At 44.0% G+C, this 27808-nt stretch overlaps 1 protein-coding gene across 1 annotated transcript in view; it reads left to right on the top strand.

Annotated features, from left to right (window-relative positions):
- Window positions 1-8032: 8032 nt before the first annotated feature.
- The window catches only part of ELOVL7 (ELOVL fatty acid elongase 7), a 123636-nt gene continuing 103860 nt past the window's right edge, over window positions 8033-27808 (top strand). The window contains exon 1 of the mRNA XM_072750001.1: window positions 8033-8101. The gene's annotated coding sequence lies outside the window, so the exon portion shown is untranslated. The remainder of the gene's footprint in view (window positions 8102-27808) is intronic.

The following is a 27808-nucleotide window of genomic DNA, read 5'->3' as shown; positions in this document are numbered from 1 at the left end:
CCTGAGACATGTCATCTTCTCCTGTCCTGGGACTGCGATTTACACCATCATGGGTTCTCGGGCCTTCAGATTTGGGCTGAATTACGTCCCTGGATTTCCTGGGCCTCCAGCCTACAGACAGTGTTATCTTGAGACTTCTCAGCGTCCATAATCATGTAAGCAATTCCTCCTAATAAAGCTATGTATGTATGTATATCCTATTGTTCTGTTTCTCTGGAGAGCGCTGGCTGATGTCACGTCCTTGCCCATTTTTCTACTAGGTAGAAAATTTCCCTATTGATTTTTAAGAATGGAGAAGGTTTGAAGTAGGTGCCATGGGAGAGAGGGCTGGTGTTTAGGGCAGCTGCTGGTTCTTACCAAGCTGCATCCGGAGCTAAGGACTGGGCCTCCTCAGCAGAACAGAGCTTGGCAGGCCTCCTCAAGCTGAACAGATTTTCACTGAAGGGTCTGTGTGGAGCCCTGGACTGTGATTTCTTTCTCCTAAAGGTTTATAATTCCCTGAGGCCGCTGCTGACCAACAGGCCTGCCGTCAGAGTAGGAAGAAGGAAGGCCCTATTCTTGGAGTTCCCACTGTCAGCCACTGTGGGCCCAGGGGTGGGAGGGAGGGAGGGAGAAGTGCCTGAGTCCCTGAATCAGCTCCACCAACGGTCGTTGGGCCTCCTCACTGGTCTTGGTGTTTACTCTGGGCATGGGTTTCTGCTACTTGATCTAAGGGGTGGGGCCTTCCAGACCCCTGGGGAACCAACCCATGTCAGCTCTGCTGGACGCTGCCCTTCTGGGGCAGCTCTTTTTTTTTTTTTTTTTTTAAGGGTTTTATTTATTTATTCATGAGGACAGAGTGAGAGAGAGGCAGAGACACAGCAGAGGGAGAAGCAGGCTCCATGAAGGAAGCCTGATGCAGGACTCGATCCCAGGGCCCAGGGATCACGCCCCTGGAGGCAGCTCTTGATGCAGCCACCCATAGCTGGTGCCTTCGTCCAGATAGTCACAGCTGCTCTCCTTGTCCACACACATCCTAGGCCCGAGGGCCAGATAGCAGAGGGCAGAGGAGGCTGAGGATGCAGGGTGGTACTGGGCCTCCTCAGCAGGGCAGCTGTCCCCCTCCCACCCTTTTGCATTTCCCAGAGTCCCACAGAATTCGGAGCCTGGGGGCTATAAGAGGCCAAGTTATAGAACAGGAATTGAAAAGCCAAGCAAGGACCCTTTCCCAGGGCACAACTTAGAGCTTCCTGCTACTCATGAAACCCCACAGTGGTGTGAATTGTTTCGTAAACTGGCATCATAACGTTCAAATCACATAGTTAGAAATGGCCTAAGTAATAAAAGGGTAGAAACACATTTCAATCATGCGATGTGCCAGGTGCTAGGCTAAAAGGCCTTCCATACACTGGCCCTTAAACAACCCTGTAAGTGGCGACCATTATCACCCCCATTTTACAGATGGCAAAAGTGAGGCTTTGGGCCGTTAAGCAACTTTCCCTAAATCACAGGGCGAGTGAGCGGCAGAGCAGCCATTTGAACTTCGCGCTGATGTGGGAACTTGTAAACCAGCATTAGGCTGGGGCACTGCGCGTCCTGCTGATCCCCCACCAGTGTGGCTGTGGCCAGAGAGGCCCTTACTGACTGCAAGTACTTGTTTCTCAATGTCTTCAGACTTTACTCCTTTCCGAGTAAAGAGCCCCTCAGAAGAGTCCTGCCCAGGAAACTTAGACCCATCACAGGCTCTCAAGAACAGACCCACCTCATTGAACAGACACTTCACCTGAGTCCACCGAGCCTCTCTTGTCTGGTGACCAGAGGAAGGACTTGCCTGCGGATGATTGCTCCGCCCCCTGCAATCATTATGAAAAGGGACATTCATATCACCGATCCTAATACTCAGATGCCTTGGAAAGGCCCGCAGTTTTCAGCTAAACTTTCATAACCATTGCTTTTAGATTCTCCTTCTTTATTTTTTTAAAAGATTTTATTTACTTATTTGACAGAGAGAGAGAGAGCAGGAGCACACAAGTAGGCAGAGCAGCAGGCAGAGGGAGTGGGAGAAGCAGGCTCCCCATTGAGCAGGGGGCCCAACATGGGGCTTGATCCCAGGACCCTGGGACCACGACCTGAGCCGAAGGCAAACGCTCAATGACTGAGCCATTCAGGTGCCCCAGATTCCACTTCTTTAATTAAAAATAATTTCTTCGCCCCACTTCCTTATCTAACCCTTTTGCTTGTGAGTTGAGGTTTAAGCTTTGGAATCCTGGCATCCATGGAGCTTTGACACTGAGCTAGCAGGTGCGGGGGTGCAGACCCATAACCAGAATCCAGAGGGACACATTATTTTCTTTTTCAAACCTCTGATGGCTGAAGGTATTAACCATGTTACTCTGTAGCAGCTGAAAAGGAAACTGAACACAAAGGAAAAAGAATGACACAACCTTTAATCCACTATTTAAAAAGACAAACATTCAAAACATGCGGACTGTGAAATTCTATTTTTAAACCTTTTACTTCATAAATGTTAATGAAAGATCTCACCGAAATTCTCTTAAACTTTTAACTTTTATTGTTTAGGTTGATGCCAACCTCAACGGATCTCCTGTCTTTGTCATAGGCACCACTGTAAGGGACATTTATGAAGACTGAGCCACATGGAAATGAGAATATACTCCAACCGGTAAGTTATCACGGTCAGTTAACTCCTCCAAAAGATTGGCAACTTTGCAAAATTGTTCCAATATCTGCTTCCCCTTTGCAGAACCCAACGTTTAGAAAATCCCTTCAAAATTTCTGAAGCTACAAGCACTGCTTGGCTTCTGAAATGCTAAAAATGCCCAAATAGTACTTTGATTTTCAATGCTCTCTCTCCACTCTAGGTTCCCAAGTCATTATTGTAAGTGTCCCCAGGGTGTGTACAAATGAAGCTTTTTTTTTCCCACAGGCAGTGGAGGGGACCCCAATCATAATTTTTAGTTACTAATAAAGCAAAGTGCAGCCAACTGAAATGGCTCCCAAATAAATTGTTGTTGAGACTAGCATATTTAAAATTGGTATAGTTGGGATCTCAAAGGTTTAGAACTAATTCACAAATGAGAAGTCACAGAGGAAGCTTAAACAGGCCTAACCTTCCAGGCTGGCAACAGGAAGCACAGCTTGGCATCCCCTGGTCGGTCCCTCTTTGACCAAGATGACAGTGTGGGGTTTCTGAGTCTGAGGAACAGACTTTGTAAAGTCCTTGATTACTGTCTTTTTCTTTTCTCTCTTAAGGGCAGTAGATGTACAGGGGCAATAGGAAGGGGTCCAGGATTTAGACCATACCATTTAGAACTTACCAAGCAGGTATGTTCTATAAATGATTAACTATACTTACTCGTTCAGGAGCACCTGCCTGGCTCGGTCAGAAGAGCATGCAACTCTTGATCTCGTGGTCATGAGTTCGAACACCGTGTTGGGTGGAGAGATTACTAAAAAAAATCCACAAACTTAAAAAAATTATACTTGCTAGTTCGAAAGCTATAACTGGTATATTTTGATACATCTTCAGTTATTTAAGCTAAATACACGGGAACATCTATCTGTAACTTTTAAGTGTTGTATTGAAGTATAACATACATAAAGCAAAAGCGCAGACATCTCTAGTATAAATTTAATTATACATTAACCATGACTTTAAAAGCGAGAAGCTTTCTCTGCTGAGTCTGTCAATTAGAAGAAAGATTACTTTATCTAATTAAAAAGATAGTTTTAATCAGAGAGAGAAAACCAGAAATGCAACACTGAACGTATACATTTTTTTAACCAATAAACAGCACACGTTTTATTCACACTCACATTATAACTCATATTCTCCACAGGCCTTGGATTCACTAGAACATTGGCAGTTCAAGCAAAGGTGACACTTTCATAAAAGTGCCTGTGAGTTTCACCTCTGCAGCACCTGATTTAGAATCTTAATTTTTTTTTTAAGATTTTATTTATTTATTCATGAGAGACACAGAGGGCAAGAGAGAGGCAGAGACACAGGCAGAGGAAGAAGCAGGCTCCATGCAGGAAGCCCGACACGGGACTCGATCCCAGGTCTCCAGGATCAGGCCCTGGGCTGAAGGCAGGCGCTAAACCGCTGAGCCACCTGGGCTGCTCATAATCTGAAATTTTTAAAAATTGATTACATCTTGCAGGAAGTTCAACAGCTTCTCTTGAAAAGCCTGACAGACAGATGTTTTGCAACTGAGTGGAGCATAAATACCAGTAATTCCCGGCTTTGAAAATTCTTTATTCTGAGAAATCTGTCTGAATTCACCCATCACAAGCAAATGACAATTCTTCTTAGCAGCCCCTATACCTAGCAGTTGACATGTTTATTTTGACACTGATTCTTTTTTTTTCTTTTTTTTAAGATTTTGTTTATTTATTCATAGAGACATAGAGAGGCAGAGACACAAGCAGAGGGAGAAGCAGGCTCCACACAGGAAGCCCAATGTGGACTCAATCCGGGGTCTCCAGGATCACACCCCAGGCTGCAGGCGGCATTAAACCGCTGCGCCACCGGGGCTGCCCTTGACACTGACTCTAAAGCTCATTCTGATTTCCAAAACATTTAGTTGTGAAAAAGCAAGTGTCTTAAAACCGAGGAAACATTATTTTGATACTTCGTAATATACATTGCACCAAAAGCAATATAGGTTGTCTATGTGTAAAAAGCAAAAACCAAAACTGTACAGGACACTGTGATTGGGACTCTACTTGACTTCTACTTGACTTCGTATTTGGGGAGCTATGTTGTACCAGGAGCAGGAGATTCAAAGTGACAAGTCCTGAGTATTTTCTCCAATGTAAATACCACTTCAAGGCAACTTATCTTTCATATTAATAACCATCGTCTCTTTGGAGTGCCTACTCGGTCCTAAGGCACTATGCTAGGTACAGACTCCCCTGGTCTTTATAGAAGTTCCACACAGTTGGTATTATTATTTATTGACAAAGAAACTGGGGTTGGAGGAGAACATTGTTCAGGCTAACTCATCTATATGGAAGACCCTGGATTTGAACCCGAGCTCATCAGACTCCCAACACTCAGACTCTTTCAAGTACACACAAGCTTCTTCAGTTGTAACGTGTTAAGTACATTTAGTGTACTCTGAATACCAAAAGTGACTACAAAGATCTTTTGAGGGTACGAGGCGTGGAAAGAAGATAAATGTTTATATCCATATGTGTGTGTGTGTGTGTGTGTGTGTGTATGTACATATACACACATGCACAACCTTCCATTGGGGGAACTTCCTTTCACTGAAGTCGCATAAAAGCTTAAAAACCTCACTGCTGTAGACAGTTGGACTGAAAGTCCGACTGGAATTAGTAAAAAGTATGAATTGTAAATTCATTTAAAATAAGATAGATTTTCCCAATACCCTATGAAGTTCAACATGGACGCCCACCCATTGTCTTCTTTCATGTTCCCAAGAAGCCCTTGAACGAGGCAGACTTGGTGTTATCAGCCTGATGTTACAGGTAAGAAAAACAAAGCCCCAAAGAAGTTAGTTTCCTTGCCTATGGTCACAGAGCTATTTGGTGATAAACCCACAGCTCCCTCCTCTGCAGAGTGACCTAACAAATTCCTTCTGAATTACTAGATAATTATTGGATAAGAATGATATGTATTCTTATATTAATTATTCATATATGAAATTGCCTGAAGTGCTCAAAGATGTATTTCAAACATTCCCCTTGTAAGCTCATTTACATCGCTCTTCTGTACTCCTTAGGAAGACAGAGTTTGCTAAATGAAGGAAAATTTCTGCCCAGATCCCAATCAAGTTATTATAAATTCCAAATTAATAGGGTCTAAATAAATAAGAGCTTATTATGGGGCTAAAAGCTGATAATGTTATTTGTTTCTGATATCTTCTTTCATTTGCTTCAGCTCCAATTGGAGTATTTTATCTCCTGCCTGTTTTTTTTTTTCCTGTTTCCTCATTAGAGAAACAGGCCAAGAGAGGTGTGCGAGGAAAGAATTACTCATGTATGAATAAAATTAATAACCTGAAATTACAGAAGGGGGCGGAGAGGCGTCTTTTTGGTAATTTATCATAATGTTTTGTAACAGCAATGGGTTGCATCCATCGTTTGTGCTTTCCTTACACTTTTTCATTATTCCAAGTGTCCAATTAGTTCAACCCAGGAGGCAACTTCTAACTTCCTGGGGGGAGGCAGTCTCCCAAAATGGGGGGGTCATGCGAATAACGACTTCGTGTTCTTATCCAGGTTCTTAGGAACCGAGGTATTTTTGTCATTTACCCTGGGATTCCCGGGCACCGAGAAGCTCGGGCTGCTCACCACCCGGGACGGGGATCCGCTCTAAGGACTGAGAAGGTCTCTCCCTAAAGGAAACTTTAGGGAAAAGTCATCTGGGGGCAGATGGGGGGTTTCCCTCCCGCTGGGTTTCCTCGCACCTCTGAGGGGTCCTGGGGGGCTCCACGAGCGAGCGACAGACGCTCTTCCTCCCGTGATCAGCTGGTAGTGGCTTTGGGGCCCAGGTGCACCCTGAGAACCGTCCTGGCCGCCTGGGCCCCGTGTCCTCCCTGGGCCTCCCCTGGGCCTCCACACAGGCTTCTCTCTCCCTTCCCTCCACCGCCTTTCTCAGACGTCCTTCCTGTTGGGGGTTCGGTTCTTTACTTCCATTTGGTTCTGTCCTTTCCTGTAGGGGCTTCTGAGTTTGTTTGTTGAACCATTTCTCTCCGCAGGGCCAGCTCGGTGTCTCACATCTCTATGGTGTCGTCCCCCCCGCCGTGTTGTGGATCTGGTATGATGTGTCATCTTCGCTTCTATTTATTTCTCTCCTCCCAGCTCTGATTTCTTTATCTCTGGGCCGCTTGTTTCCTCTCCTTGATGCTCCGGTTGCCTTCTCTGTGCCCTTTGACCACAGGTCCCTTCCCAGCGCCCTCCTCAGAGCGGCCCAAGAAGGTGCCCCGACTAGGCTGGAGTGGGCCCGGGAAGGCCGCGCTGAGTCACGCTAACGACTTCCCCATCCTCCCTTGGTCCCCAGGCAGTCTCCTCTGCTGGCAGCGGCAAGTGTCCCTCCCAGGGACCCAGACGACACGAAGGGAAGGAAGCAGGAGGAAGTCAAGGTGAGTGCTGGGCCAGCGACAGACGCCACAGGCCAGAAGCTGTCCCTTACACACTGCCTGGTCAGCACTCGCCTCACAGGCTCTACCCCACGCCACTGTCTACACAACATGACTGAGTGTAAAGTACAGAGCCACTCAGAGCAGCTGCCCAGCCAGCTAGAACCCAGACTCTCTAGAACCTAAAACCAAAGGTCACGGTCATCAGACGTGGCAGGTGAAGTATAATCAGTGTTTCCACTTGACCCTAAATTACTTCAAACCAACCTCTGGTGGGGTGCAGGGTGCGAATGTCCCTCTCCAGAATATGCTTATTTCTCCTGGCTTGGCTCTGACCCAGGCCCACCCTTGACATTTTTAAAAATTCATTTTATTTTTATATTTTTAAAATATTTTATTTGTTTATTCATGAGAGACACACAGTGAGACCCCAACAGAGGGAGAAGCAGGCTCCCTGCAGGGGAACCTGATGCAGGACTCAATCCCAGGACCCCAGGATCACGCCCTGGGCCCAAGGCAGATGCTCAACCACTGAACCACCCAGGTGCCCCCATTTTTATTTTTTAATTTTTAAAATATTTCCATGTATGTTTATAAAGAAATCATGCCTATTAGAGCTGCCTGGCTGCCACTTAGTGGTTCAGCAGAGGGACAATCTGTGACTGTTAACACTGTGGCAAGTTTATTTCCATCTTATCCTTCAGCAAATAGAAGAAGAAGAAAAAGAAAGAAAGAAAAAAAAGGAAGCAGAACAAGATTTGAAAAGCCAGATGAACAACAAGCTCTCAGAAAAACAATCTGACCCACCTTGCAGTAGTAAGAGGACCTAAGGGACAAACAGCATGACCTCTCCTCCTGCCCCTCCCAGCACCTGGGGTGACCAGGGTGGCCAGGGCGGGTCCTGAAGCATCGTACAGTCATTAGTTGGGGGGTGGGGGCAGCAGGGGCCAAGCAGACGCTTCTCCTTTCTCTTCGGAGCGCTGCTGGGGAGGGCTGATGCCAGAGCCGACTCCGTTTTCCCTTTTTCGGGCAGGTGTCAGCGTGTTGATTTTGAAACTGAACACCAAGGAAAACACCTCGTCTGTTCAAAATCTTCAAAACAACAACAAACCTGCGCTTTTCACTTTTTTTTTTTTTTTGACAAAAGAAGTCTCTTTAATTTCACCCTTTTTTAGGGAGAGGTAAGTAGGGGAAATTAGTGTTCGCTAGGATCCTCTCTGATGTCCGGCTTCCGCTCCCCCCACCCTGGCCTACTCTTGAGACAAAAGAGAGAAGAGCTGGGTCTTAGGACAATGAAAACAAAGACTCAGGGCTGAGGCCTTTGTCCATCTGGAACAGACCGAGGTTGGGTGTGAGTAGAGCGCATCGAATCCCCGGGGAAGCCAGGAGTCCTTCCTGGTGAGGCAGCTTTAGGCCTCTCGTCTGCCCGCTCTTGGCCGCCTTCACCGGGACCCTTTTGGTCCAGGGGCTTCTCTTTAACAACATCTGAGGATTTTGTTTTTGTTTCCTGGCTTCCTCTAAAAAGATAACAGAAGGATGAGCTGAGAACTGAATCCATAGAACAGAATCACACACATGCACACACACAGTCAGGAATAAATTCTATTCCCACAAATATACGTACAAAGATTAAGCACTGGGGTTCCAATTTAATGGTGATTTTTCCCAAGAACAGTACAAAGTAAAAGACAAAGAAAGAGGAAATAAATAAGGCAAAAGAAAAATGTCCTTGGCCAGATCGGGTCCAGTTGCTGGTATTCTTGAGATTTTCAGTTCTCTTTTGCTTGTGAACCCTCTTGCCCCTAATTCCTGTCTCCATGGTTGGCATCAGAAGGGTCACTGCCTGGTCTTTCATTCCCTTTGATGAACTCTGTCTCTGTCTCCATTTCGTAAAATGTGTTTTGTTTTTTTTTAAAGATTTTATTTATTTATTTGAGAAAGAGAGCATGAGTGGAAGCAGAGAGAGAGGGACAAGCAGACTCTGATGAGCAGGTAGCCCAAGGTGGGGCTCGATCCCAAGACCCCAAGGTCATGACCTGAGCCAAAGGCAGACGCTCAACCACTGAGCCATCAAGACACCCTTAAAATGTTGGGCTTTAAGCAGCTGCGTGCACAGTGTTGGCTCCTGCACAGAGCCAGGCAATGGTCCAAATTAGGACGGCATGCTCTCTGCCAGCCTACCCTGGGCTCCGCACCTCTCCTCTCTGCCATGCCGCAGACGGAGGGTTTACTGGCTCTTTGTATTCCACTGAAACAGAACTATCTCCAGGCTGAGTGCTCCCAGAAAAATCTACCTCCACAGTGGAAAAGCCACTCCTGTTAGTTATTTTGTCACACAACTATCCTCTGCTGGAATAGGCTGAGGTTTCTCCCTTCATTTTTTTCTGACCATTGTTAAGGATGGGCCTCTTGAGTAGCCATATCAGTTTCCTAAGGCTGCCACAGCAAAGAATCATCAAGTGGGTGCATATCTATTTAATCAACAGAAACTTACCTTGCGGCTCTGAAGGCCCGGAGTCCAACATCAGGGTGTGGTCAGGGCTGTGCTCCGTCTGGCAGCTCTAGGGAAGGGTCTGTTCCAGGCCTCTCTCCCAGCTTCTGGTAGCCTCAAGCATTCCTGGGCTTGTAGAGGCATCAGCACCCCAATCCTCTGTCCCCTCACCTGTGTCATCCTCTTCCCACTGCGTGTCTGTCTCTGGGCCCCCTTTTATTTTTTTTTATTTTTATTTTTTCTAGGCCCCCTTTTATCAGGACACCAGCCAATGGTCTCATTTTCACTTGATCAAATATCTAAAGACCCTCTTTCCAAATGAGGTCGCGTTCTGACGTTTGGGGGTTAGCACATCAGCATATCTATTTTGGGGGAACACAAGTCAGCCAGCCCCAGGAGGGAGACAGCCTTGCCGTTTAAATACTTTCCCAACTCGACAAAGGAAAACTACTCTCTTTTGTCTGCTGTGCTAGCACTTGGGCTGTTCTGACACGAGAGTCATCAGAAGATTCCAAAAATGGTAAGCAAGAGCTGCGTGGTAGGTTAAATCATCACTGTGGCTCTAGAAACCTCTGCTTGGCCACTTCCCCTCATGTGGGCTTCCCAGTCCCCTCTCCTAGTTTCTCCGAAAGAAGTCGTGATTGGAAAGAAGTGGTGATCGGATGTGTACTTTCACCGAAGGTTCTTTCCCGAACTCCCAGTGCTTGGACACCTCTGAGCACTTGTCCTCGCTGCTACAGCAGCTCACACAGGAGGAATGGGGAGGAGGCTGGCGAGTGTGTCAACACAAGTACTGCTGGTGGCACAGGAGCAAGTCACATCCTCATGGCACTGCTCCTATGTAAGACTACAACTGACATTTAAGTGTTCTGAAATAAAAAATAATTGAAAAGATAAATCGTCGGGATCGGATCGTCACTGCATGTTCTTCACAAGTTCAGAGCACACTTGTGTTCATGGACATCCTGGGTTCTCCTAATTTTCTAGGCAGTGTTCGCACCAAATGCACGATACCAATCTTATCCTCCAGGGCTCACACAATGATGCAGTTAATCACCTTTTATTTCCATAGCACCCCTCCTGCCTCACCAGCCTCCCCAAGTTAGGGCAACAGGGAGGATGAGTAGGCGAGAAAGAGGACGGGGTGCAAACTGGAGGGGCGCACGGGGGCTCGGGTCCCCAGCCTGTGCTGCAGCCTGGTGGTATGAGAATGAGACATGCTGGCTTCGTGTACAGGTTGGGCTAGTTTTCAGCATCTCGTTTGAACGTTCTGTTTTGATTTTTATTTTCCAGTTTTTCTAGTTGGGTAAGCCTTGGGTAGATAAGTGGGATCAGAGGAGAAATCCCACTCGGACTACAAAGGCTTCCCCTGCAGATGGGATTTAAAAGGGAAGTAAGTGAGAGTGAGCTTGGATGAGCCAGGTGAGGGACGAGCCAAAGCCATGTTTTTGCACAGGGCAGACAGGAGCACTTCACGCAAAAGGGAGTGGGAGGACTAGATTTCCCTTTTTTTTTTTTTTTTTAACTTTTTCCCCTCACTTGGAAAAATTTATGTTTTTCTTTCTGATAATTCACTAGCAACTGTACAAAAGTCAACAGTACAGAGAAAATGAAGGTTTCTATAATGTCAGAATGTCAGTACTTTTCTACTCTGGCTATGAGGCAACCACATTGATCAGAGTTCAAGTTATTTTTATCCAGACTTCTTAATACAACACTATGTAGGTCTACAGCTTTCTCCAGATAAATAGGATCATTAACAGGGTCATAACATTCTGATTTGTCTATACTTTCCCATGTCAAGTCATGAAGAGGTAACCTATTTATTTATTTTTAATAAAGATTTTATTTATTTATTCACAAGAGACTGAGAGAGAGAGGCAGAGACACAGGCAGAGGGAGAAGCAGGCTCCATGCACGGAGCCCAACGTGGGACTCAGTCCTGGGTCTCCAGGATCACGCCCTGGGCCAAAGGCAGGCTCTAAACCGCTGAGCCACCCAGGAATCCCAAAGAGATAACCTATTAAAAAAAAAAAAAAGCTATGTTTCATCTTTTAAAATAAAGCAATTCTTGCACAAATTGAAACCACACATAAAAGTATAAAGTGAAAAGTAAAAGTCTTCCATCCTTTACCTCTAGTCTTTTTCCTGAAAGTAACCACTGTAACTACGGTAACAATTTCCTATTTATCCTTCCAGAAATGTGATTTTCTCCATACCTGTACATAGAGATAACTCTTACTCTGCTCTCTGCTTGCTTGGTGTATGTAATACATCTTGAGATTTTAAAGACTCAGTGTATACAGAGCTACCTCGTTGTTTTGACAGATATCTAATATTCCATTACATGACTATGCCATTATTTAACAGTGTTCTGTTAATGGACATTTAAGTTGTTTTAAAAATTTTAAAACCCCAAAAAGACAAATGGTCCTAGAGTAAACATCCTTATACATACATCTCTCTAAACACAATAAAACATTGTGCTCATGTCTCTACCCTCTTACCAGCCCTGGGCATAAGCACTTTATTTACTCATTTATACTTTTTTTTTTTTAAGATTTTATTTATTCATGAGAGACACACACAAAGAGAGGCAGAGACACAGGCAGAGGGAGAAGCAGGCTCCATGCAGGAAGCCCGATGTGGGACTCGATCCAGGGACTCCAGGATCACACACTGAGCTGAAGGCAGACTCTCTTTTTTTTTTTTTTTTAAGATTTTATTTATTTATTCATGAGAGACACACACACACAGAGAGAGAGATAGAGAGAGAGAGAGGCAGAGACACAGGCAGAAAGAGAAGGAGGCTCCATGCAGGGAGCCCAACGTGAGACTCGATCCTGGGGCTCCAGGATTATGCTCTGGGCCCAAGGCAAGCACTCAACCTGCTGAGCCACCCTGGCGTCCCTGAAAGCAGACTCTTAACTGCTGAACCACCCAGGAGTCCCTCATTTATACTTTTATAAAAACTGCTGATTTGAGGGCAGCCCAGGTGGCTCAGTGGTTTAACGCTACCTTCAGTCCAGGGCATGATCCTGGAGACCCAGGATTGAGTCCCATGTTGGGCTCCCCACAGGGAGCCTGCTTCTCCCTCTGCCTCTCTCTGTGTGTCTCTCATGAATAAATAAATAAAGTCTCTTAAAAAAAAACCCCTGCTGATTTGACTGTTGATATCTAGCTTTAGTTTTCATTTCTTTGATTATTAAGGAATCTAACCCTATTTTACATGATCTGTTACACTGAATTGCCCATTCATAACGTTTCCTGGGGTGTTTATTGGAATAGATATCTTTTATTTATTTATAACAGGAAGATTGCATTCACATGAAAACATGCGTACAGAACTCCAAAGCCATCTAAGAAAGTTTTAAAAAGCCATTATTCTTTACATTCATAATTCTCTAACCAACTCAGCACAAATCAGGCCAAAGTTTACATGTGTTAAAGAAAAAAAAAAGGATGCAGGAGGAGAGAAGAGTTTGTTTTCAGTGTCTCTTGCCATCTGAAGAACATTTTTTTCTTTTTTTTTTTTTCTTTTTTTTTTTTTTTTTTTTTGAGACAGGGAGAAAGAGAGAGAGAGAATGAGCATGGGGGCGGGTAGGAGAGAGAGAAGGAATCTCAAGCAGTTTCCATGCCCGGGGGGGGGGGGGGAGTGAACAAGGGGCTTGATCTCACAACCCCAAGATCATGACCTGAGCCGAAACCAAGAGTTGGACGCCCAATGGACGGAGCCACCCTGGTGCCCCATCACCCGAGGAGCATTTTTAAGGAGGTAGTGAATATGCTAAGGAAATCATTCTCATCAATCTAACACACACTCCTCATAAGCAACTCTTTGCTATACAAACATAGCCACAAGTAATAAAACAATTCTACGTGATAGACTTCTACTCATTCTGATTCCTCCTCAGTTCCAATCACTAGAGTTGTCCTATAATACTTAAAAACAAACCTGTTTACAGAGCCAGCGACATCATATTGATTAGAATTGCATTCGTTTTCACTCCCTCACACATTTTCCTACTGGATGAGTGGCTTCCTTGTTTAAATATGGAATTCAGTGATCATAAAATGGATTTCATCCAGATACAAAATATGAAAAACTGAACTCATGGGAAATGACCCTTGCAGTGCACACCACCCTCAGGCTTGAAAGGGATTTTCTATTTCATCGACTGTAGAGGAGCCATAATAATAAAACATAAAATATTATACAAAGATTAGAAAATCAAGAGTCACGTACCCCATAGTGCCTCCCCAGCCTCCTTTTCCTAGCCTAATTCATTCTCACTCACTCTCAGCATTCACAGACAGTTTACTTGGCCTTTCCCCAGGAATCATACCCCCTCGGTTGAGTTTTAGGGGATCCCTCTCCGTGTTTCTAGAATGCTAGCTACATGCCTCTCTCTTACCGCTTACTATGCAATTTTGAAATGACATGGGCTGCCCAGTTGGCTTGCTAGCTCTGCAGGTCAAGGACCATGTGGTGCTCATCTCGCATCCTTGCTAGCTCCCACAGTACCTGGCACTTAATGGGTTTTCAGTTATTACTTGTTTTGTTGTTTTACTGTGAATATTTTGAACCACGTGAAGAGTAGTTTTGTTCCTCATTTTTGCTCACCTGTGGCAAACACAGCTGACTGCCCACTTAACAGTGACCATGTTCCTTCCCCCTTTGATCCTTGCTGGTAGGACTTTGATTTTGTTTGAAGTTTCACTCTCCACAGAGCTTTGTACTCAGGAAATGACTCCTCTGGTGGGGCTGAAGTGGGGGCATGAATGGTTACTGGCCTGCACAATCCTGGCAGTCCCCTTCCCCTGGCCTGTGGCCCAATTCTAGCCTCAGGGAGGTCTGAGAGTAAGTCACCTGGGGAGTTTTGGGAAAAGGCTCTTTTTATAGTACAGAGAGACTCATGGAAGGAGACACCCTCTTTCCTCTGGGGATTGCATGGGGGTATCGGGAATGGTTGCAGCCACCTGACAATATGACAATATGAAAGAGGACATAAGACTGCAGAGACATTCCCCGTGGTATGGTTGAGCTGGAGTCACCTGCTTCACTTCGAGAGAATGAGCTCCTGGATGCATCCTAACTACATCACCACACAATAAAAATGGGAAGACACCAGAGAAGATTTAGGGCCTCTCTTGGAGGACACAGAGTCAAAATTGAAAGTTAAAAGGAATCAGGGTTTTATATCCTGGTAGAGAAGCCTCTGGATAAACCTGGTTGCTGTTTCCAAATTCATGGAAGGTTTCAAGGATGGGGCATCAAACAATTATTCCCCATGACTTCCGAAGACCTAACTGGGAGTGGAGACTGAATTAAAGCAAGAGAGGCTGTGCCTGGATTTAAGACAAAATCAGTCAGTAGGAATGATAAAACCCTGACGTGGGCCCCCACAGATGAAAATCTGTCCAATTGCAAAAAAGACAAGAGTGGCAAACATGAGTCTTTGGGTGGTTTATTATTCACCTACTTAAGGCAATGGGAATAATCAAATGACTACCTCAAGTTTGTGATTTTCTGCTAGTTTAGAGAAGATAAGTTACTGAAATTCAAGTGGGTGAGGAATCAGACCTCCAAAAGTATTCATTAGATTCTAAGTTTGACCTGACAGAGCTGGAAATACTTGTTCTGTTGCTAGAAGGCCAACATGGCAGCATGACATCCAGTTTATAATTTACATTGAACACACACTACTTATCAGAGCTTTGAGATTAGTCATATGCCCAGAACGAGGACGTTGCATGAGAAATGTAGCCTCGGGGAAGGTGGCTGATTATTTCCGGAGTGTTTATTAGTAAAGTTGATCCTAATCTGAATTCACTTTTCCATGGAAGAATGTAAAAGTGAGTATTGCATTTGATCCGTTCCTCTGACCATGTCAACACCCTTAATTAAAGTACACACAGCATGCGAGTCAGCAGGCAGCGGGTGTGGAGCGGCCCTGCTCGGGCCCATCCACGCCTGAGTCCATGGCCTGGGTTCAAGGACCTACTCAGACAAATGGCATTGCAAGTTGAGTTGCTAGCTGTGGAATTATGGCATGGCTCGCAAGTAACCTGAGACAACTACCCCTTGCCTTGAAGCCAATTTTATATAAAAGCTATTATTAGCAAGACTCACATCAACCCTGGAAGCTAATGTAAATACAATCAAGCCGTATCAAAATCAGTTTCAAAAGTTTTGTTCTTGATGTGACTGTGTGCACATCACTCCCTCATTTTACTGGCATTATCACTGGAGCATTCTTTTCTTCATGGACTTAGCAGGACAAATCTGAAAATGCAGGTTATGTGTATTGAAACCCATTTCTGGGTGCCTGGGTGGCTCAGCGGTTGAGCGCCTGCCTTCGGCTCAGGGCGTGATCCCAGGGTCCTGGGATCGAGTCCTGCATCGGGCTCCCTGCGTGAAGCTTGCTTCTCCCTCTGTGTCTCTGCCTCTCTCTCTGTGTCTTTCATGAATAAATAAATAAAATCTTAAAAGAAAAAATAAGAAACCCATTCCCACCCCCCACCCCCCACCCCCCCGCAAATCCCAAGTACTCTTTTGGTGCCACCAGGCATGTTTCCACCAAGGCTTTTACTGGACAGAGGGAGTTGGCCCAGACCCACCAGGACCCTCTCGTCTCCCTCAAAACGGCCTCTCTCCAACTTTTCTCCTCCCTTCCCCTTTCATTTGGCTCTTGAACAGCCCTTCACACCCCTGTCTATTTTCCCCGCACAGGGGCGCACACTCCTTGGCTGCCCCCGAGCCCTGGAAATAGTGACTTGAGCTGAGATGCCAGCAGCTGCCAGGAGCTCCGAGGGGGCTGCCGCCAGGTCACCTCCCTCCGGTCTCCCTCTCCCTGGTGGAGGGGACGGCTGCACACATAGCCAGGGATGACTAGGCCGTCTCTGCGGGTCCTCGCTCTGTCCCTTCAGCTCAGGAGGTCAAAGCACGGAGCCAGCCTTGACACGGGATGCAGGGACCTTACATCTAGACTGACGTCACCTGGAGCTGGGGACAAACTCTGTGCTGCCATCGAATAACACCAGTGTGTCTTTGGGCAAGTATGTAATCTCCGAGTCCCCTGTAAACCAGTTTCCTATGGAGAGGATAGTAATGCCCGCTTCCAACGCTGCTGTAAGGAGTAAGTGACAGACATTGAAAACACCTACATGGTCCTCAGTGTTGCTCAAGAGAGGCAAGTACCCCTTTTGATAGCGAGGAGACTGCTAGGTGCCTGTGCTTGGAATACAGCAACAGAGAGCATTTGCCGCTGGCCCTCCAGTCACTCCACTTAAAAGGAAACCTCAGTCTCAGCCTTCAGTCACCCGGCAATATAGCTGCAGATCCGCAGGACCTCATCTTGGGGCTTCGAAGAGGACTGACATCGGAGGCTACAGCAACATCGCATGTCGCACATGCCTCGCTGGGACACGGGAAGGTTAATGAGATAACATCTAGGTGGAAAGTGCTGAGTATGTTAAGTATTACCATGCTGCAATTACCCTCATACTGGAGCTAGTTCTCCTTTGTCCAGATTATTCAAGATCATGTGGCTCCAAAAGAGAAGGTACAACAGACGAGACATAAACAGACGCAGGTCACACACCCTCACCCCAGGCACACTCTTCAGCAATACCAGGAGCTGCAAATAGGGAAAGGACTTTGGCCTCCAGGGTGCTACGGTTCAGTTGTTTGACTTTCTGGGTTTAGGATTATATCCTGCCACGTTTGGGCATTGCTTCCTAGAGGCTACCGACAACACAACTGTGGTGCACCTGCCTCTCGGCCCTGTGACCTGAGGCTGAGCCATGCCACCTCTCTGAGCCTTGGCTTCCTTGCTTGGAAACTGGAGATAGTAATCTCTACTTGTTTCACATGGTCCTGAGGCTGCACAGCGAGAGGGCTTCCAAAATTAGAAAGCGATGCATAGTAACATGAATGAATTATCAGATGCCAGGGTCTGTTCTCTCATTTCCTATCTGCCCGTAACCAACATTAAGAAATAAAGGTCTCTGAGCCTCCTGGCAGGTGAGCACCATCATGTATCTCAAACTCCAGTTGAATTTCCACGAGGGTGAATTAATGGACTGGGTAAGATGGTACTCTTGGTTCTATTTTGAAGGACCAGCTGATCCACAGCTCAGTGCCTATAGTTCGTGGATCCATTAAGAAATATATTTTTTTCAAAGATTTTATTTATTTATTCACGAGAGACACACAGAGAGAGGCAGAGACACAGGCAGAGGAAGAAGAATGCTCCATGCAGGAAGCCCAATGCGGGACTCGATCCTGGGACTCCAGGATCATTACCTAAGCCAAAGGCAGACACTCAACCGCTGAGCCATCCAGGTGTCCCATGAAATAATATTATATAGAAATAGGATTACCTCTTATTTATGTAGCACGTGGAGTTTTTCAAAATACATTCACATATGTTATCTCATGATGCTATTTAGGGTCTCTGTGTAGATATCTGTCTCTCCCGGTTAAATCTTTAGGGGTATTTGCTCCCCTTCTTCGTGTTTTCCAGCACTTTCCTCTTAGAGAAGGCAGATGCCCAGAGCTTCGAGGAGCCAGGGCGTGACCCCAGGACTCTTACTGAACATGGCCTCGGTGGTAGTAGTTAACTAAGGAAATGAGGACAGCTCCAAGCTGCTCAGTCCGTCTCATGAATTGTACACATGGGCCGGACACAGGCAGCCCTGTTCACAGGGAGACAAGTGTCCCTCCACGACCTGTGGTCCCCAGTGCGGTTTCAGGGAAGGCTCCCACATTCTCAGAGCCTCCAGTGCTGCTTACTGACAAACTAGCCCCTCAATAATCTTATTGTATGTTTTCAAAATAATTCTCTGTAATGCCCCAAGAATGTCTGAACTTCTGTGTGAACTCACTAGTTTGCATATTTTTCATCTTATTAGTGGGAACTCTGATAGACAAGGCCCATGACCTTGCCTTTCCATGAGTCTCCCGGGCAAGTCCAGAGCCAGTCTCTCCCACTGGTGAACTCCCAGTGCTGCTCCCCCAGGCCCCTCCACCCTGTCTCCTTCTGATTCTCCCTCACACCCATTCCAGCCTCTTTCTTCCCTTGCCCTCTTCATAACCAGTGTTCAGAAAAAAAAAAAAAAAAAGAGCTTTGCTTTGATTACAGGTTACTCATTAGAGAATGCCACAAGATTCTGGTTGTGAATTTTTATGAAGCCAAGATTCTGAAAACAGAAAGCGAGAGTAGAGATGATGTTGCCTTTGATGACCTGTTTACCCCAACCCTACACGGCTGGGAAGGGAGCATTCAGCTTCTGATTTCAGGATGACTGCACACGACCCCAGTTCTAATATCACTTGTCATTCATAAATCCCCGAGACATCACAGACCCAGCCAGATGTGATGTGGCCTGGCCTAATCCTTCTATGGAGATGCAAGGGAGAGTGGAAGTTAAGCCTTAATTAAAAATGAGATCTGATATTGGAAAATCAAGGTTTAAAAATGCTTTGAATGGGCCTGTTTGAGAGTACATTCAAGTGTATGGATACATCAATTCAGGAGATACTGTTATTCTCTAGAGGCAGACAATTTTATAAAATCATAAAAGACCAAATTTATAGCTATGGGACAAAGTGCTTCCCAATACTTCCACCTAGATTTCGACCTAGCATGCTATATATCAAGGCATACATAACATGATATATTTTGATATACATATGCCAAATCCTCTCTGAATTTCCAGTTAAAGGAATCTGTCACACAGGACAGGGACCACATCGGTAAATAAAACTTAAAAGTAATTCCCCCATTTTTGTTAAGTCATCCAATCACTTATATTTTCTTTTTTTTTTTTTTCAAGAACTCTTTACTGATAATTAACTTTGTGTTCAATGCATTGTATACGTGCTATATACAAAGAGATGTAAAAAATCATTCTGGCCATCGAATAACTAAAAAATCATGATCAAGCAGTGAGAAGCTTCCTTCTCAGTTTAAACCGCACTACAAAAAAAAAAAATAAATAAACCGCACTACAAGAAATTTCATTGCAAGTGTATTTTTAATAACCAAGCGACTACTATAGAAAATGAGGACTGGGAACTGAGTGAGACAGACCAGCTGGAACAGTCAGGCAAAGATCAGAACTGAGGGGAATCTTGCAGGATGGAGAGTGAAGGATTTCAACTGAGTTTCCACCTTTTCTTCCCAGCAAAAAGGCAGAATGAATTGGGCTCTTCTCTCATGTACTCTGGACTCGCCCTAGCAGGAAGTCTAAAGGGCCTAAACACTGAAATCTATATGGAGAAACACCAGATTTGGGGATGCACAGAGTATTGTCACACCCCAGAAAGTCAGAGCTGATCCTATACAAGAAAGGCCTTCAGTAATTATTAGTTGAATGAATGAATGAATGAATGACCAAGATGATCCTTAGAACTGCCTCAGTCTCACTTTCATTCTCTTTGTAGGTGCCCTTGTAGCTGAACAAGATACAACTTGTCCCTGGGGTTTGTAATGGCTAGATTCATATGTGCTCCTTTCTTACAGAATGGGAATACGCAATAATTTGCAATACAAAACAAAACCAAAGAACAATAATGACAACAAAACCCCCAAACTCCCAAAACAAAATCCATCAAATTGCTTTCCAGAGTGGTTGTTCCAATTTATACCCCCACTAGACACTAGAATATTTCTTGGTTGTCTAATATTCTTGCTGGAACTGGGTGTCATGAATTTTTACCAAGGTGAAAAAGGTAAAATGGAATCTCATTGTTTCACTTTGCATCTCCCTGATTACTAGTGCAGTTAAGTCTATTCTCTGAAATTATGGTGAGATTCATGTAATATCTACTCTCTAAGTCTCTTGGCTTCTTTTTCAAACTTTTTTTTTTTAAAGATTTTATTTTATTTACTCATGAAAGATACAGAGCGAGTGAGAGAGAGGCAGAGGGAGAAATAGGCTCCACGCAGGGAGCCCGACATGGGACTCGATCCCAGGTCTCCAGGATCAGGCCCTGGGCTGCAGGCGGCGCTAAACAGCTGCCCCTTTTCAAACTTTCTATCTCTTTGTCTCCTACTTCCATTATTCATGCCTTACGAATAATTTCTTCTGTTTTTTGTTAACGTGCTCAATCTTCTGTTTAACCTATCCATTGGAGTTTTTATTTCAATTATAATTTTTTTTTAGAAAGTCTGCTTGTTTCGCAAATTCACAAGATGATTACTTTTAGTTTTTTTCCTTGTAGATTTTTATTTCCTCTATTAGCTTTCACTGATTAAAAATACACTTATTTTGCGAATGACTGATAATTTTGTTTTATTTTTTATTTTTATTTTTTTGATAATTTTAATATTCAGTGTTATTTGGTGTCTGATTCTCCCATTTTGTTTCTTGGATATCCCCCATGGTGTCTTGATCGCTTGTGTGTTCTCTGAGTTTTGACATTCACAGCAGATTCTCTTGTGTTTAATTGCGGGGATTTTTTAAGGCCTGATTTGAAGATGGATTCCTCAAGATAATGTTTCTTTTATTTCTGCCACGTGCCTGGAAGCAATTAAAACTTGAAACCACTTGAAAATAAAATTTTGGTTTTTTGGGTCCTTACAGATCATGTGAATTCTGGACCACAAATTCCTGTGTGGGTTTGCTTATGGTTATAGATTTTTGAGGGAGACATTTTTCCCCCTCTACCCAGCACAATGGTCAAGATAAGCAAGTTTCCTTGCTACTCCTATTGTGGGGTGGATTTATATCTAGTTCCCCTGTACACTGAAGGTGTTCCCCAATGGGGTCCTAACTTTAAGGGGAGGAGGTAGTGTCTCCTATTAGACTTCACCTTGATTGTGTTCTTGCCATGTCTCCTGTCTGTGTTACTCTACACCACCAACCAAACCTAAAGTTAATGCCAGCAGGGCTCTTCAGATGCCTCCACGGAGAATGCTAACTTCAGAGCACAGTTTTCTTCCAGGATTCCTGCTCTCACTTCATCTGCCTCTGAATATTTCACAGTCTCCTACCAGCTCAGTGATGCATTTAAGAATAATTTTTAATCTGATATTTTATTTAGCATTTTTAGTTTTCAGGATATCTCACTTGTCATACTGAAACTAACAGGAGTCCTATTATTTATTGTGTTTTTCTGCATGTATGTAGTATTTTGTATTTAAAAAAATATAATAATTCTAAGAAAAACTCCAGGAATGAAATAGACAAAAATATTTGTTAAGTTAGGAGGGTGAGATTATTGGTGAGTATTCCTTACCTCTGTTTTTCTGTACTGTGCACACACACACACAGACAAATGAAATAACCAAATGGAAATCTTTAGGATCACATCTTAAAATAATAGCCCATTTCCATAAACTGAATTGTCAAGTAATTCTTAACTTATTTTAATCAAGTAAATTTTAGAGAGCAAGTATACCCCCTCCCTGAAAAAAAGACCCAAGGAGTAGGTAATGCTGAGTATTACCAAATGTAGTGAATTCACTACCCAACTTTCAAATACACAAGATGATCTTACCTAGAACTTGTTTTGAAAGTCTAGAAATATCTTTTCTCCTTAAAGAACAATAAGAGATGTGTCTAGCAAAAACATTTTAGGAAAATTAAATTTTAATACTTCCTCATTAAATAGTGTAATTCTTTCCAATCTCTTTTTAAATCCCTTAAATATATAAAATGCCTTTTGGAGTATATTTAAAATAATTAATTCAAGTTGATGTCATATTGTCTCAGTCTCCGGAATATTTGTGGACTGGCAAACATGATTGTACTCAAAACTACCCCTGCCGCTCCCAGACAAACATCCAGTGAGAAAGCGTTTTATGTACTTACCCACACCACTTCTGACCCCCTCGTTACCCTACACTTGTTGACAGGAGGTCATCAAACTCAAATTGTCGCCTACAGGGTAGGTGAAAATGGTATCTCACTTTTACTCTTTTGACAGCAGTATAACTAAACATCGCATAAAAATGAAATGATGTCTTTATTTAAATGACTTCTCTTACTAATCTCTCTATTTTGGGTTCCTTTTAACTTTCTGTTATTATAAACAATCTGCAAACAATTTTTTGGTACATATATTTTTACACATTGTCCTCTTATATCCTTAGGATAAATTCAGTATTTTGCTATGTTAATATTTTGCCAGATTGCCCTACTTCGGGATAGGCGCCAGTTCTTACTTCAGATAAAAGTTATTTCAAAAAAATATAAGTTCTTAGATTAAATTTCTAAAACTAAAAATATTTCATATATATTTAAAATGTTTACTTTGGGACAGCCTGGGTGGCTCAGTGGTTTAGGGCCGCCTTAGGCCCAGGGCCTGATCCTGGAGACCTGGGATCGAGTCCCGTGTCAGGCTCCCTACATTGGAGCCTGCTTCTCCCTCTGCCTGTGTCTTTGCCTCTCTCTCTCTCTCTGTGTCTCTCATGAATAAATAAATAAAATCTTAAAAAAAAAAATGTTTACTCTGTATTACTTATAAGTTAGTGTCTTACTGTCTGACATCATCCATAGATATATCTTGCTTCTAGAAAAAAATGTAAATACAATAGCCCAAACTTACAAAACAAATAAGTTAGGGAGTGGCTATTTGCATTACAAAATTATTATTTGCTTTACAAAACAATACCAGTTTAAATTGAAAACACCTTAAAAATATTTGAAATAAGGCCAAATTTGTAAAATTTCAATTTACATATAACTTTGCCAGAATATATCAAACACAGAAAATGAGATATATTTATTTTAACATGATTTTACGAATCCTAGGCAGTCGAATGAATCTGCTGCTGCTTTTTTGAGAGGCAAGTTGTGTACAGTGTAAGGAATCCATTAAGGATTAACAAAACTGTAATTATGTGATATTTTTTCTCAAAACTCTTGGGTTTTTGTTTTTTGTTTTATTAAAGCCTGTGCTTCAAAAGCAGAAAAAATATCCACTTCCCCTCCCTTGCTTTTCAGGCTTTCCACTGCATGCCAGCCAACAGAGTGGCATATGGCACATAACATGCATGGTCAACGTCCCACCAGCATATTTGCAGAACCAACAGTACATATTGAACGAAACCACACCTCATGCAGACGACTTTTAATCATCCTCTACTCTTTGGTGTAGAATGGTGGAGAGGTGGGTGGAGGAGGGAGATCTGGTTGTTGGCAAGAGAGCTGAAAGGAATGGAAATCTACCATTACGGGGGTGGAGGGGTGGGGGGTACAGGAGGTGGCCTTCTTATTCACAGGCTCTAATTCCCTCGCCAGACAAATGATATGACAATGCTGTAGGGCTTAGAAAAAGTGGGGCAATGTTGGGGCCGTGGGCAGCAGAGAATGTATTAATGACAGCCTGCCTGGTCCTTTCAGTGGCAGAAAAAACACACAGAGACACACTCCCCACATTTAACCAGCCCCTGTCCGAACAGAGAGTTTCCCACTTTTTTGTGCCAATCACTCACCTTTTTCTAGCCTGACTCAGAAATATACAATATGCCATTTAAAAACGCTTCTGTTTTTGTAAGAAGGGAAGCCTGGGGGCGGGGATGGGCATCTGGCATTTCTCTAAGTACATTTGGGAATCCCTGGCTGCACTCTGACCATAACCAGCGTGAGGCCTTCAGAGTGTGGGGCTCCGAGGAAGAAGGCAGGCACAGGCCAGGTCTCCTTCCTTCCTTCACTCACTGCCCCTCCTCCTCCCTCGGGAGGTAGGGGGCCCACTGGTCACCCCTGGAAGGCCGAACGAGGTGTGGAGCCCAGGGGTCTGTTGGGCACTTTCAGAGTTGATGGCTTCTGGACCAGAAAAGGATTGACCTATTTTATTCTAGGAGATCAGTGGGAAATTAAAGTAGTTAGTGGGAAAGGGACTGGACCAGGTGTCAGAAGACCTGGGTTTACTTGCAGCTGAGCCACTACAGAGCCGTATGATCGTGGCTAACACTTCACCCCTGCAGACCCATGTCCTATCAGCTGAAAAATGAGGTTTGAACTAAGTGACCTAGGGAGTAAAACTGAGCAGGTGATGGATGTTGTACACATTCGGCCGGCCATGGACATGAGGCTGTGTGCGTGTGTGTGTTATAGGCAGAGGATGAAGAGATGAATCAAAGGAAAAATGGATTCAAACAAGCACGATGTCAACACTCAGGAGTGAGAGTGAGCCGCTGGACTGGTGAGAAGGTGTGTCAAAGAGAGAGCTCCTTACCCTTGGCACTGAATAACAAATTACCCCAAAACGTATAGGTGTAAACCAAAACCAGAGCATTAAAAACAACTTTTGGAAGAGGATTTTGTGGGTTATAAATTCAGGAAGGGGTTAGCTGCTTTTTTGTGTGTGTGCCGTGGAATTTCTTGTGAGGTTGCAGACAGATACTGGCAGAGACTGCAAGCCTCCCAAGGCTCAGCTGGGCCGCGTGTCTGAGGTGGCCCGTCCACACGGACCGCCACGGATGCTGACGGCCGCTGGGAGCTCAGCGAGGCTGTGACCAGAGGCTTGCCCCGCAAGGCCTTCTCAGGGGAGGGAGACTTCTTATGTGGTGGCCAGGAGAAAAAAATAGAAGTGGCATGGCCTTTCCCAATCTAGCCTCAGAAGCCACTGGGTGATGCTCCTGCCGTGCCTCGTTGCCCAGAGCAGTCACCAGCCCATCCTGATTCAAGAGCAGGGACAGGGGGCTCCTGTCCTCAATGAGAAGGTCCTAAAGAGTGTTGGGGTCAAGTTTTACAAGTGCCCCAGGCACCTGAGAAGAATGCTCTGATTTTTCTCAGTATCATTGAAATCAATGTCTTGATCATTTTATAATTTAATCAGCTTTCTGAGATGAGTGGCCTCCTGAATAATCTGGTTTGCTGGCTCATGAATTGAGTGAATCCCTGCATTTTTCAAGTAAATTATCCAGCTCCAAATCATCAGGTGATCACTTTCACCTCCATAGCTGTTTGACGTGAAAAGAAGTTAGCTACATAACTCCTCGGTGCAGGAAAAAGGCGGAGAATCGTGAAAAATCAAATAGCCAGACTATGACTTCTAGACTGATGTAGATGCTTCAGAAATAGGCCTCTGCTCGTGGGCACCTGACAGCTCACTGCAGACGGGATGACAACGCCCTGCAACATGAGCAAGAGACACCAACTCACCAGGAGTGACTTGGAGTGAGGTATTCTAGAGGGAAAATACTCCAGAATTCATCTGAGGTCAAATGCACGCTTGCTCCTTGGACCTGAGCTGTTCTGACACTGGCGGCTGAGGGCAAGCACACCTCACGTGTTCTTCTTTGGGTCCAATTTCAATGATTATTCCCTCCCATCTTGTACAGGCACCATCACCCTGCCTTTAGTTCCTGGGGATTAAACAGTTTCTGAAGGTTGTTATCACTCCCCTTCAGTGGAGCATATCTTCAAACACCTTCCTGGATAATTACCATGGCCCAGTGATTGGGCAATCACCACAGAGTGCTTTTAAATGCACACACATAGGCGTGTGTGTGTGTGCGCGCGCACACACGCACACACGCACACACCTCTCTGCGTGTTCCTTTGTGTTTGCTTTGTTTTTGCATTTTCAAAGCCCAGCGGTTCATGAGAGACAGTAGAAGGACAAAATAAGAAGACATATGGTAGTGCTTAAATTATTCCCCAAAAGGGAAAGTGTCCAATATGAAATTATTCACTCTTTCTACTATTCTGGGGTGGGGAGGGAGGCATTTCAACCAAGAAAATCACAGTATACCCACAATGCCCAGAGGAGAACTGAATTATATTATCAACTTCCAAATACAGTCAGCAATATTTTACCAGAAAAGCTGCTTTGCAAAAATTAAACCTCTAATGTTTACACTGGGAAATACCTCCAGGCCTTCTCTGCCATCTTCCCCAATGCCCTGCACATGGGTATCTGTATGCATACAGGCACACACACAACACAATCTCTTTTTCTTCCCAGGATCCTCTTCATTTCATTGACTTCTGTCATCCTAACACATACACAGGTGACTCTGTAGTGAATCCCCTAAAATGTGTCCAAACAGAAAAACTACACAAAGTAGAATTTTGTTTTTTATCTTTCAAAATGTTCTATGAACCTACAGACTCATCTGATAAAAAGCCATGGAAAGTGGCACCCAGAAGGAATTATTTGAGATCTTTTCTCATGCAAAATGATAAGCAGAGAAAGGGAGAGGTGGAGGTTGGGTTTCAGCTTTCTGTTGTTTTTATTCAGTTTGTGCAACTTCAATTCATTCGACCTAGCCCTCGGCATGTTATATAAAGGTTTTATGGAAAGAGATAAGCTTTGAGAAACGCTTTTTAAATTTAAATTTTAAAAACAGGTGATGCATTCACATGGTCCAAGATGAAAACATTATAAAAATGTATATGTTGTTACAGATGGTCACCAGACATGTGAAAAGATGCTTAACATCACTAATCATCAGGAAAATGCAAATCAAGACCATAATGAGACATCTTCTTATTCTTGTCAGAATGACTAGAATCAAAAAGACAAGAAATAACAAGTGTTGGTGAAGATGTGGAGGAAAGGGAACCCTCATGCACTGTTGGTGGGAATGTAAATTGGTGCCACCACCATGAAAAACATATAGAGCTTCCTCAAAATTAAGAACAGAAATACGGGATCCCTGGGTGGCACAGCAGTTTAGCGCCTGCCTTTGGCCCAGGGCGCGATCCTGGAGACCCAGGATCGAATCCCACATCGGGCTCCCGGTGCATGGAGCCTGCTTCTCCCTCTGCCTATGTCTCTGCCTCTCTCTCTCTCTCTGTGTGACTATCATAAATAAATAAAAATTAAAAAGATAAAATAAAATAAAAACAGAAATACTATATGATCCAGTATTCCACTATTGGGTAGTGGAAAATCAAAACATTAATTCAAGGAGATATATGTACCTCTATGCTTCTTACGGCATTATTTACCACAGTCACGATATGGAGGCAACCCAAGTGTCCATCCATAGATGAATGGATAAAGCTATGATATATACATACACAATGGAATATCATTCAGCCATTAAAATGAGTGAAATCTTGCAATTTGCAACAACACGGATGGACCTAGAGGGTATTATGCTAAGTGAAATAAGACAGAGAAAAGCAAATACCATATGATTTCACTTACACATGGAATCTAAAAAACAAACACACACACACACAAAAGCAGAAATAGACCCATAAATACAGGAACAAACTGGTGGTTATGGGTGGGGATGGG

This window comes from Vulpes vulpes, chromosome 2 (assembly GCF_048418805.1).
Source record: "Vulpes vulpes isolate BD-2025 chromosome 2, VulVul3, whole genome shotgun sequence".
In the NCBI taxonomy this organism is placed as follows: domain Eukaryota; kingdom Metazoa; phylum Chordata; class Mammalia; order Carnivora; family Canidae; genus Vulpes; species Vulpes vulpes.
The sequence above is the reverse complement of the archived record's forward strand: the minus strand, read 5'-3'. Positions and strand labels throughout refer to the sequence as shown.